Consider the following 13,905-nt stretch of genomic DNA (forward strand, 5'->3'; position numbering starts at 1 on the left):
GCGACGTAAATCTCGTTCTGTTTCTAATTGATTTCACCAACTTCTCTTGATCGCGTCACGTGATTATTTTACTTTATCATTTTGCCTTTTCACGTTAATTTAAGAACAAAATAGCAAGAAACATTTTTTTTCATTCGTCCCGAATAGCAAGAATCAATACATAAAAAACAAATTACTAATGACATTTCTTTTGTCTATGTTTTTCGTTCAGCCAGGACACTATACTGACAGAGCTTGAACGGGTATTATGACGTTAACGTTCGAACATTGGGCGTTCAGAAGATAATCGGATTTGCTGTGAACGCGTCCAGTTCATGTTGGTGAAATACAATTCGATGTTATAATCGCGATTATACGTTTTCAATCTTTCGTTCTATTTCTTTCGTGAAATCGCCCCTTAAAAATGTCAATTTTATGAAATGTGCCGTGTCGCGTAGTGTCGTGTAGTTCGGTCTCACCTTTATGAATACGTATTTTGACATCTACAAGTGCGAAACATTTTCAAAGAGTGCTTAATTTTATATATAAAATTCTCATGTCACAATGTTAGGCCGCGTACTCCTCCGAAACGGCTTTACTGATTTTAACCAAATTTTATATGCATATTCAGTGGGTCTGAGAATCGGCTACTGGGTACTTTTTTATATTGATAAGTGCATTTGTTGAATAAATAATAGTAAATTATTACAAGTCGAGACTGACGGTGACCATTGTTTGTGCGACGGGATAGCGATGGACGTTGCCATGGTGACATACTTATTTTGTCACTTCAATAAAATAATAGGTACGGGCGAAATACTTTATATGGCACAGAAACGTTTGCCGGGACAGCTAGTTTATTATATTTGTTCACAACGGCAACACGAACAAATAACAAAGTGACACAACGGCGTGTTTGTACACAATTCGTAATATTTATCTGTTATTTTACGTCTTCTGTGTCGTAAAGGAATAAATTGGTTTGACTTCTAAAATTATATGCAAATGTACGACTTCTTAATGTAGATGGGAACAAGGAATACGAGAAAATTATTTTACTGAAAATATTTTTTACAGTAAGTATTATAATAACGTGATTAAAGCGTGATAATTTATAACGAGCTATTTAGTCAGATGTCTGCTGACATCAATAAAGCAAAAAATTGACCGACGATGAATATTATTGTGCAATATTATTTAACAATTTATTTGACAATAAGATTGAAAGGCGGGCGCGTGCAATATCAACTCTAGGCCGTCAATAATATTGCACAATACTGCACAATGAATAGATCGTCTAGGGGCCTGCTTACAAGTGACTTCAAATGTGTATGGATTATATACATATTCGTCTATATTTGCCCATGATTGTCAGGTGTACAATATACATGCTATATAGATAGTGCAATCATGGCTGTCCATCGTGGTCTAACGTGGCATTACTTTGAGATTCCGGACGTTGTTCTACCCTTGTAGAACTATACGAGTAAGAAACACATTCGTAATCAGATAGCGTTTCTATAGCGATTGATTGTCCTTAAACTGGGGCTACACTATCCGGAATTCCTCCGACCGGAAAAAAATCTAATGCTACAACTCAGCGATAAAAGTTTTTTTCTTTAAAAAAATGGCAAATAATTTTTTTCGTAAATAGGGAGTGCCGGCCTAAAGGAATATCTTCCGACCGAGCAAGGTAATGGTCAGGCCAAAGCCTACTCCTATTTCAGCTGTCATATATTTCAAAATTTCGATAGCGCGATGCAGGATTGTGGCGCTAGTTGGTCAGATGACTAGACAAGCGGCAAGCGATTATCGTAAACGCCAACGCCAACGCCACAAAATGTATAATATTTGACATTAGTATTCACTAGCGAAGCGATGACTTATGTCAAATCATTTGTCATTTTGTTAGCGGTTACGATAATCGCTTGCCACTTGTCTACTATTTTCAGCGTTGTTTTATCCGGACGGAAAGTTTCCGAATAATGTAGTCCGAGGTTTATACGTTCGAAGGCTGTACCCTAGCTCATAAATCAGCAATACGTGATGTTCCAGTAGGTCGTAATATATTAATGCTGCTAACAAATGTTTTCCCTCGCCAAACCCGATTGGGTCTGATAAAGATTAAAGCAATATTTTGCTATCGTCGGAAGAAATACTGTCGAAATACACGAGCCTATATTCTTTAAATTGCCTTTGAGCTCAAAAAAAGCTCATACTAGCTAAGATATTGCTTACTCGCTTTTTTATAGAATCGCCGATTAAAATGTATGGAATTGATATGACATAAGTCGAAAGTCGACTTTATTTTATCGAACGCTTATGTCAATTTTATACATTTAAAATCATCGATTATATAAAGAAGTGATAAAGAAAACGTCTTGACTAAGTGATCTGCCTGTCTGTCCGTCTGTCTGTCCGTCTGACTGTCCGTCTGTCTGTCCGTCTGTCTATCTCCAGACTGTGACTCAAGAACGGTAATTCTCACAGATAAAGAATCTTTAAGAGTAATTACCAACTAAAATCAAGTATTTTTTCTTTCTTTATAAAGCCGTATAACAATATTTTTATATCGCTCACCGAGCAGAAATTTCTTTTGTGTGAGAAATACAGGGTGATGGTTAATGACAAGGGAATGCACCAGTTGGTCTGTTTTGTTTTGTTTCTTATTTTCTGATGAATCGTTAGAGTTTTTGTCACCATACAGAGTGATTGATAGACAGTAGGCACACGGACAATTTTATGTCGATATTTCGGCAAATAGATAACGTACATGTAGGTATAGCAGTACCTCGAATTACCTTTTTTTTTTTAAATAAGGGGGAAACGAGCAAACGGGTCACCTGATGGAAAGCAACTTCCGTCGCCCATGGACACTCGCAGCATCAGAAGAGCCCAGCTTTTTAAGAGGAAATAGGGTAGGGGAGGGTAGGGTAGGGAATAGGGGAGGGTAGGTAAGGGAAAAGGGTATGGGGATTGGGCCTCCGGTAAACTTACTCACTCGGCGAAACACAGCGCGAGCGCTGTTTCACGCCGGTTTTCTGCGAGCCCGTGGTATTTTTCCGGTCAAGCCCATTGGTGCCGAAGCATGGCTCTCCCACGTGCTTGCTTTTTAAATGTAACAGCAATAATAAAAAAATCGGCCAAGTGCGAGTCGAACTCACGCACGAAGTTTTCCGTACTATAAAGCAAAGATAGCAAAAATTGTGATCTCGCGACGTAGCCGCGAAACCGCCTACGGACCGTTTTCTATGATTGTCATCAGGGCGAGCGAAGTGAGCCCTAGTATATCCCACAACCTGTACATTTTGTGGTACACTTTACGGTAGAAACTATCACGCCTATTGATTTGTGCATAGACTGCCTAGTATTATTGTGACGTTTTCAATAAGCTAGGCAAGGACAAGCAGACTTTGAATAGGGTGTTAATATTTAAAGCTATTGCATAGCTTTGAGAACTGCGACCGAATCAGGAAATTCCGTAACGAAAATAAACCAAACACCCCCACTCCGGGCGTTGCCTTGTCTAACGTCGTTTCAGTTCGGCAGACTTCGGAACGGTGTCTGTGCGTGCGACTAGACGTATGCGAATTAGAATTGCATAATTTGATAAAAAATGTTATGCAGTAGCTTTACCGCGGCAGTCCTGGAGTGCCACACGTATTTTCATTAGTAAGGGGATATACTTATACAGTGTCGTATAAGTATAGTTATGTCTCGCGAGCTCTATCGATGCATTGGCACGTCTCGAGACTCACTTGACCCAACTCCTCTATTTTGTTAAGCGGGACTCATCTTTAATGTTATATATTGTGACGTCATAGCGTATAAGAGTTTATTCGTAGGCTATTTCGTTGGGAAAAGTTAATGTCAGCCGGGATTTATCGGCTGAGCTTGACAACTAAACAACGTAGGTCCGCTATCTGACTATGAATGAGGGTTGTTAAAATACTATTTGCCACTAGGTGCCTCGATGTAGCCTTAAGCCTCCGCAGCGCACGGTGAGACTACGCACGTGCGTCAAGCTTCGCTTTGTAAGAAAATATATGTGACTGTGTCCATTGCAACCCACGGACACGCTACGCACGAATTGACTCACGTAGCTTGCTCGAATATGGTGCACACGTAGCTCAACGCTGGCCACGCTACGCATGCTGTGCACGGGATACACGGAAGCGTGTACACTGTACATAGTATTAAAAACTGTGCTGCGCTACAGTTGTACATATTCGTGGCCGTGTGCATAGCGTGTGCTGCAGTGGAAACGTTGACCCACGTAGTCAAACTAATAAATCCGTGCGCCGCGTGGCCGTGCACAGCGTGCGCCGCGGTGGAATGGCGGCTTTAGGGTCTATCGTGTCAAACTGCTGTCATATGTCGGTATAGCTGTCATGTGTCACGATAATAATATGTCTATTTGACACGGTAGACCCGGCGGCATCGCGGCACCTGTAGCCCTAGCACGGTAACCAGTGGAAATGGGAAAGTATAGACAAACTGTGGATAAATGGTGGAGATAAACTTAAGGTGTCGTTCCAAACTTTTTTCGTTCCGAAAAATTCAATTCAAATGCCACTTTATGACAGAATATAGTCCTAAAAATTCAAATAACATTTTACTTTATGACATATACTATAGTCGGTCATAAAGTGGCACTTTAATTGAATTTTTGTCGGTCGCGATTAGCCTCGGTAAAGATCGGAACGGCACCTTAAGTTTATGTCCACAGCTGTTTGTCTAAACTTTTGCATTTCTACTTTTCGCCGTGCTAGCAAATAGAACTTCAGCAGCCCCCATTAATTCCTCTGATGATACTTAACTTAAATAATAATTGAGTTAGACAAATTGGAAATATGATAGGTACATAGAAATTGCTTTACTTCTGAGTTTTGTAAAAAAATGGTCGCCACCGCTTCACGCAAAAAATATACTATCCTCATATTACCTTGATGAGTAACAGCCTTTTTCTGGATTTCTAGACCAATACGACCTGCAAACCTTCAAGAAGAGAGCGTATTCCTTCTTACAAGGCCGCCAACGCACTTGCAACTTTTCTGATGATGTCTGTCTGTCCAGGCGACGGTAGTGGCTTTCCATCAGGTGACCTGTTTGCTCGTTTGCCCCCTTTATAAAAAAATGTGAACAAACTCTTATAACAGCAGGTCGTAAAAAGTATTTCACTCACATAAAAATTACCTGTGTCGCATGTCGCGACAAAAAGTTATACTTAACCGACTTTTTCTTACACGCAAAATTGTCTTCACACAAGTTGTTATTAGATAAAAAACCAATTTAAATTGTAATCTCACGGTAGAAAATTGAATACGAAGCGATCGGTGGAGTAGATTAAAACGGGGAGGTGCGAGTTGGACTCGCGAGCGATGGGTTCCGTAGGAAAAAAGTTAGTTGTTTGTAACCACTTCCCACGCCTGTGTTGTATATGAGTATTTGAATTTTTATTTATTATATTTTTATGCTATTTGTTTATGCATAGTTATAATTCGTGAAAGTTCCAAGTTGACCGCAGTTCATGAACAGTTTCGTCGTGATAGACACCGACGGATGAAGAGTGTCAATAATGAGACACCGTTTTTACCTTTGAGTACGGAACCCTAAGAACGAGACCGGTATGACCTGTGGCCAGTAATCGGCTTAGGGGATAAAAGTATGATATCTACGTACGGCTGCCGACCGAACTGGTGTACATTTTACTCTTATGACTAAGGCGATAAAGTCCGAAAGTGGTATTACAGTTGATTCATACATTACTTTATTACACTTGACTTCCTGCGACGAAGGTATTAATTTGGCATAGATAGATTGCGGCCTAAAATAACTCAACTCATTTTTAGCTGAAATCCGAAAGTTTAGTACTCATTACTCAATATCAATGCTACGTTTTCATATTCGAATCAAGATGTCGGCACTTAAGTGCACGTATTTTCCTAAAAAATCTAAGTTTTCCCAAGCCACATTTTATACCTCTTTAATTGACTTGAAAACCATTTTTTTATTTTCTAATTTCCAACGCACTAAACTTTTTGACAACGGCGGGTACTATGTACATAATAATTCCTCTGAAACTGATATTCTGAAAACATATTCAGAAATAAAACAATTTTGATTTTGATTTTAATATAATTATTATGAATAATAGTGAAGTACTTATTTTTCACTCATACAAATATACCTTTAAAAGTCAGTGACACTCATAGGCTTTTCCTGTGGGGTGAATGAGTGCATTTGGATGTAAATTCGCCATTGTTACTCAAATTTCTTTCCTTCCCACCTTATTTTGTACGTTAGGATTTTCTTTTCCACACAAAGGTTTTTCAAATGTTTTTTGTATAAAAAGGATGATAAAATAAAAAAGATGTCATTTTGATATCAAACAATTTGTGCGAGGTTGGCACAGGCTTTATCTGCTTTCTTATTAAATAGCTGATAATATTAATATACAAGTATTAATTTCGAAATATACGGTTATATCTCGGTTAGATGAGTAGAACATTATTAGACAGAAACTGTATTATCGCAACATTTTTCGGAGCAATGTTTCTCAAACTTTAAGAGGTACATAAAAAGAAGATGATCCATACGTCCAAACTAATAATAGCTTTCCTGAATGAAATTATAATAAATTGCTAGTTAATAAGTTGGATGTCTTGGATTACTCAAAAACGTTGAATATAGGGAACGTGCAATAACTATATAGGTGGCAACGCCGCCGTTGTCAAGTGGTCTAGTGCGTCGCTCTTGACTCGTGGGTTCGATTCCCGCATTGGAAACATAATATTATTTCCATGTTTGGTTAGGACAATGCAGGCTGATCACCTGATTGTTGACTCGGATGGGCATGTACAAAGTCGGTCCTGCGCCTGATCTCTCGCCAGTCGTATCGGTCTTCCGTCCCACTGGGTTATGAGAGTAAAGGAATAGAGAGTGCTTTTGTGTACTGCGCACACACCTGGGCACTATAAAAAATACTCCTGCGTACCTGGCCTGGTTTCAATGAAACCGGCCACCGTCACCGAAACCTGTGTGGGGCGTATTATTATTATATAGTTGGCAGCACATCTCAAGTGAACAAATATGTGGTACAAGTTTCGGATTTTTGACGCCAGTGTGAGCTTTTATAATTCTGGGCGCCTTGTTAGCGTGGAAGCCGACTTCCACGATAAAACGTCGGGTACGTTAAATGGCCTTTTGATTTTACTCACCGCGAACGTTTTGTGCAGTTCAGAAGAGTGTAGACGTCGTTATGTCCTCTAACGTGCACGTTAAAAAGTTATCGTTGACGAAAATTTAAAAGCGTCTTTATAATAATATGTTTCCATACATTTACTTCCCTACACTTTTATTATCGTGGACGTCCGCGGTATAACGATAACTCATTATACCGCGGACGTCTACGATAGTAAAAGTGCGCTTTTATAATCCAAAATTATAAAAGAGCACACTAGACATATTACTTTTTAAAATTAATGTATAGAAAATCACAAGTAAATCAAATGTTATCCATGTCAGAGTTTCGGTTTGGCGTCACCTGTTTGCAGGACTTTCGTTGAGCACGTTCTTGCATATCTGATTGGGAAGGAATCACTAAAAGAACCGTAAACGTCCAAAACGCCCATCTAACATAAACTTCTCACACATTATGATCGGAGGTAAGGATAACGCCGAATTTTTAAATACACATGGGAAAGGAAATAAAACGTCGAAATCACTTTTTTATTGCCGGATATGTACGGATTTTTTTCGAGTATTTGTTTTGTGTCTATAAAATTATGTTTTATCATGTTTTATTTCACAGTATTTTTACAGGAAATTTCAAAGGTACCCACCTTTTAAATTTTACTTTTAGGTACAAAATCTGTAGAATATAAATAATATAATATCATTTTAGGTCAACTACATAATATTTGGGGAGGGAAAGAGGGAATTTCGGGACAAACTCGAGCGTGTCAGATTAAGCTAGTATAGGTTTCCGACATGTGTCTAGTTTTCATGGTATAGAAATCATATTTCTCACGTGGTGGGTAATTTTATTTAAATATTGAAATGTCATCGGATCTGTCAGATTAAGGTTGGGGATGTTTAGTATACCAGCAATTTTCTGAATATATGTTCTTTTTCAAAATTTTAAAATGGCTGCAGTTTCTGAACCCATCGCTAAAATAAAAAACTTTCTTATTATTTTTTTATCAGTTTTACCTAATGTAAAAAACCTACTAAGTCTCCATGACGCTCGAGTGACTACACAATTAGCACCTTCCCCTCCCCTACTATTATAAACCATTAAAATATAAAGCTCGCAATTGTGATGTATAAAACTTGTTGTTGGTCTGACAAAAAAGTGAAAAAGCTTGTAAAATATGTATTAGAAAATTTAATCGTTACTCGTAACTTGTAAGGCATAAGAACGTTATATTTAACCCTTTAACCCGCTTCGTTTTGTTGTAGTTGGTAATACCATAGCTTGCATGGCGGTGAAAAGAACGTAGTATTGTAAGCCCCTTTTTGTCAGTGTAATAATGGATTGTAATATTTGACAGTCACAATAACGTTATTTTAACCCCCTTTTTTAACCGACTTCCAAAACGGTCGAGGTTATCTTATATCTTTAAACGAGCAATTCTTGTATATATATATTATAATAATTGGAATCTCGGAATCGGCTCCAACGATTTTCATGAATTTTAGTATATAGGGGGCGATAAATCGATCTAGCTGGGAATAATTTTTAGAAAATGTCATTTTATTCGTGTTTTATCGAATACCGAGCAAAGCTCGGTCAAATAGCTAGTAATAATATTATGTTCGGCTGTGAATATTTTTTCCAGGTGTAGAAATGGTAGTATTTGAGAAGCACTGGCCTAGGTGTTCAGTCGGACGTAATTAATAGTGGCAATTCATCCCGCGTCATTGCCTAATGGTTGCATGGTCGGCTCTTATTAATCCCCGCTAGTGTCAGTAATTAGTATTGATACTCGTGTTGCTGGCACTATACCAATTTATCACACACAGGTACTCATACTAGAGGAGGTGATCTATCGATCTTCTTTCTTCACTTTAATATTATGCTTACGTTGCTCTTGGCTCTCCCACCGTTATGTCCTATAACGGTGGGAGAGCCATGCTTCGGCACGAATGGGCCGGCTTGACCGGAGAAATACCACCGGCTCACAGAAAACCGGCGTGTTGCGCTGTGTTTCGCCGAGTGAGTGAGTTTACTGGAGGCCCAATCCCCTACCCTTTTCCCTTCCCTACCCTCTCCTATTTCCTTCCCTACCCTCCCCTATTACCCTGTTCCCTATTAAAAGGCCGGCAACGCACCTGCAGCTCTTCTGATGCTGCGAGTGTCCATGGGCGACGGAAGATGCTTTCCCCCTTATTTTTGCCCCCTTATTTCATAAAAAAAATGGTAATCATGATGGAAAGAGGAAAAATCTTATATCTTTAAACGAGCAATTCTTGTATAATATATATATATAATTGGAATCTCGGAATCGGCTCCAACGATTTTCATGAAATTTAGTATATAGGGGGTTTCAGGGCGATAAATCGATCTAGCTAGGAATCTGTGGGATATGAGTGGTGGCCACAAAGGAAGTTCTTCCGACCGAGCGAGGTGTTATGCCCGGTCAGGCCGAAGCCCACGTGATATATTTCAGTTGTCGTATATATACCGACGCGCTCTGAAAACTTTGATAGCGCGATGCAGGAATGTTACGCGAATTGTGGGTACCGCCACAAATCATTTTCAGAAAATGTCTTTTATTCGTGTTTAATCGATAATCGATAAACTGAAAAATATGACTGTTCCTGACATCTATTGGCGAATAATAATACTATTTTGTTAGCAACTAATTGTTTTAACGACCAGCAGATGGCGTTATTAAGTAACACGAAGTCCATGAGTGTTTGCTATACCTACTGAGCAAAGCTCGGTCATTCAGGTACTTCGTATAAAATATGATAAGTATAGACAACTTTTTAAATTAGGTATTCGAATCCAAATTCGAATGTGTTGAGTTTTACTAACTCAACACATTCGAATTTGGATTCGATCAATATTATTGTGGCAAAATAATAGTAAAGTTAGTAATCAAATTATAACAAAGGCAATTTATAAAAGAATACAACACGATTAAATGTTTCAAAAATTGTTATTACTTAAAAAACATTATTGAGAAACAAATGGAGATCAGCGGGGCTCAAATGGTCACATTTAGCGATTCCTCTCAATCAATTCAGCAAATGAATTGTCAAAACTGTCAAACTGACAAATGTCAAATCAGTACAAAAATACAGAAATGAATTGCAAGCAGAGTTGCATTTTGCGATTTTAGAAAAATGAATCATATTATGATTCATATCATGATTCTTCAAAGCGACCATTTTAGCCCCGCTGGCAATATACAACCTCGATTAATTAATATAAGATTCGATAACGATAATCTCCATTGCTTATTTTTCGGAATTCGGGTTTACGTTGTTTCCGAGTTCTTTAATTAAAAATCTTTATTGTCAAAGCGCGCCAAATCGGCCCCCGTATCACGTACGTATCTTGCGAGAGCAATTATGCGATAGCAATTATAGCGCGATAAATGATAATTGCTCCATAATCAGCCAAAACAATACGATTACAATCGATCACTATACATGACACCATTGTTTGTGACAGTCATGACACCCAGCAATCGCTCGCGCGAGTATTGCTAGTGGATTGTTGATCGCTATTTGTACGTAATAAGGTAGCCGGCCTTCCTCTGCTCATCTGTCAACCGTTTTAAAATTGGAATTTTAATATGGCTAGGGTTACAACTGAAACGGTTAGGTCAGGTTAGTAACTAAGGGTCAGACAAAAAATAAGACAAAGCTCCACACTAGTTTATACCAGTTTATACTAAATCGTCTGTTTATAATTTGTCATACAAAAATGACAAATTATAAACAGACGAACACAATATATCCTCCTCCTTTTCGGAAGTAGGTTAAAAATACGACGTCCACATCATGTTATTTTAAACCTCAATACCGTATTGCTTGTTGTACCCTTTGTGTGCTTGTACCTATGCATCGCTAAAACGTGTCGATTCTTCGCGTTTCGGAATGAACTGACTCAACACTTTTGTGTAAAGCGTCAGATTTTTAGGAGGAACATGTCATAGAAAGATTATTTCAGGAATGCATTAATTACATACCCCGCGTTCCACTTGACGTTAAAAACGATCAAAACACTCAAAATAGGAGGTATTTTGAGCGTTTTGATCGTTTTTAACGTCAAGTAGAACGCGGGGATAAAGTCTCAAAATGCGATAAGCTGTAACACCGGGCATTAGTTGACATTCGAGTCTTAAGCCGTCTGTATACATTGGGCTAACGCATTGGCAAATTTGTAGAGGTCGCAACCAACTAATATGGTCAAGTAGGTCTCTGCACGTTGACTCAATGCGCTGGCTCCATGCTATTATACGAGACTTAGTGAAAGCCTTTTAAAAAAAAATCAATTTTATTAGCTAAATTAAAAAGGTACAATTAATTATAAGAAAATAGAAATTGGAAATAGAAATCGGTTAACAATAATAATTCGACCGACCCGATTCAGAGACTGAACTGAGACTACGCTACGTCCGGCGTTCGAGCAGCGACTCTCTTGTTTTCTTGACTTGCTGACTTAGGAAAATTAATGTTAGCATAATCGCTTACATTTTGGGGTTATAACAATGCGTTGGCCCAATGTGCACACTGCATAGGAGGCTTCAGGGGGGTCATTATGATTATGGAGTATGGACTACATATTTAGGGCCCCTGTAAGATCAAGGACCAAGGAGTGGCTACTACGTAACATAAGGAACGAAACAAAATTTATCGTAATGTATAGGCTAATTATAACAAGCTCATTGAGGGATTATCGATTGCGGCTGAACGGGGCACGTGGCCAGTCAGGAATGCACATGATTAACCATGTAATGTACCTACTCGCATGTAAAATTATGTAACCTCGAAATACCTTTAAAGGTTCCATAGTAAATAAAATGTTCCCCTAAAATTCCGTATATTTCTTACTTTTGTCATTGATACTCCTTTACGAGTTTCTATCTATCTATATCTATAAGACGTATTTTACTGGGGATCAATTACTTGGGGTCTTTTAAATTACGTAAGTTACGTTAAAGTAAACGTCAAAGTTACAAAGATCTAGTTTGACTTATGGTGCTCCCACACCGCAGTTAGAAAATGTTTAGTAACGTTAGTAAACATAATTGTTTTAATCACAAATGTTAAAAAATGTTAAAAATGTTTTCACGTTAGATATCGTTTTTAGAAATTCCGTTGTAAGATTATCCAATTTGGAGTGCAAGTTAGTATTTTTGATAAACAATTCAAATTTTCGTTTTACAAATAATATATCCGATGTATGAACCATATTTTTGGTGTGAATTCGGTTATAAAGGTCGTCTCGTTATGTATGATGTTTAACTTTTTTTTTAAAGACATGTACAGTTAATCAATTGTTTTTTTTTGATCAGCATTAGTTTTTCTGGTATGCATTCAGTTAATTAGCGGAGTTACCTAGTGTGCTGAAAAATATTCTGATGTGCATTTAATAATATCCCATTTAAATATTATAAAATGTTAGTTAACATTTTCTATTAGTGTAGGAGCGAGGTAGGGGTACTCATAACATGTAACAGTTCCTAATCAAATGTACCAATTGACAACATTTGTTAGTAAATGTTTTATGTTAGAAAATGTTTACAAACATTTTCTAACGGCGGTGTGGAAGCACCATTAAGAACGTACAGAAAAACTGAAGAAAGTCGTTGGGACATTTTTTAGCTCTTTATTCTGTACAAGGAACTAAAAAAACTATTTCCACGAACTTTGTAGAAAGATGGCGAGTTTTCCATTACTCGTTTGATGTCGGCAAAGGCTCGCACAGTGATTGATTTCACGTAAAACCCACATCAAAGCAATTTACAGTAAAAAGAATCATTACGACCCATAACTGAGCACGTAAAATAAAATTGTGATCGAGTCTCGAGTGAGTGATTTCGCTTTTACAAAAACAATAATGGTATATTAAAAAAACAAACCCGGACCAAAACTCTAACGAACGAACGAGATTACTTTGGGCCGATAAATTCTACTTTAGGACCTGGCTTACCAAGGTTTCATTTTCTACTGAGCCATGCTGCCGCTGCTTTGTAGTGGCGTACAGTTAGGGTTAAGTCAGACCGCAATGTAACGCGTTGATGCATTTCTAAGGCATCCATTACACGCTCATGCAATTGACAGTCAATTCCGTCAATCATGAATTATGTTTGACTGATGATGACTGATGGACTGACGAAAATGCTGTCAGTTTAACCACAGTCATGACTGTAACTGATGGATAACCTACCGTGTAAGAGCGTGACAAACGATTGCATGAAGTTCTATTGACGAAAATTTGGATATCTTGATTTTTGCTTTATGCAACCATCAGTCACGAATTTTGAGTGAGTGTTGTCATATCTGACAAAAAAGGAAAAAAATTAGAAACGTATAGTACCTTTGAAAATTTTGGCTTTGACTGACATAAAACTGAAGAGGATTGAGTGACCGTCTAATAATATTCGGCAGTCCATCAGTCACAATCAGTCAAACATAATTCATGATTGACGGAGTTGATTGTCGCTTGCAAGCCGTCTCGCGCAATTGAAATCTGTCATTTTAGTACAAATTTAGAAATGCATGATCTACGCGTCACGTTGCGGTCTGAAAATAATCTCGTTCTCGGTGACGGTCCGGCGATGGCTGCGGTGGATCAACGCTCAAATATGTATCAGGAATCGGGATGTAAAATGTTGAACTGATCAACTCACTGGAAGTTCCTTACAACCTTTAATGATGTAAATAAACCTAAATTTTCCAGCA

This window comes from Aricia agestis, chromosome 11 (assembly GCF_905147365.1).
Source record: "Aricia agestis chromosome 11, ilAriAges1.1, whole genome shotgun sequence".
NCBI lineage: Eukaryota > Metazoa > Arthropoda > Insecta > Lepidoptera > Lycaenidae > Aricia > Aricia agestis.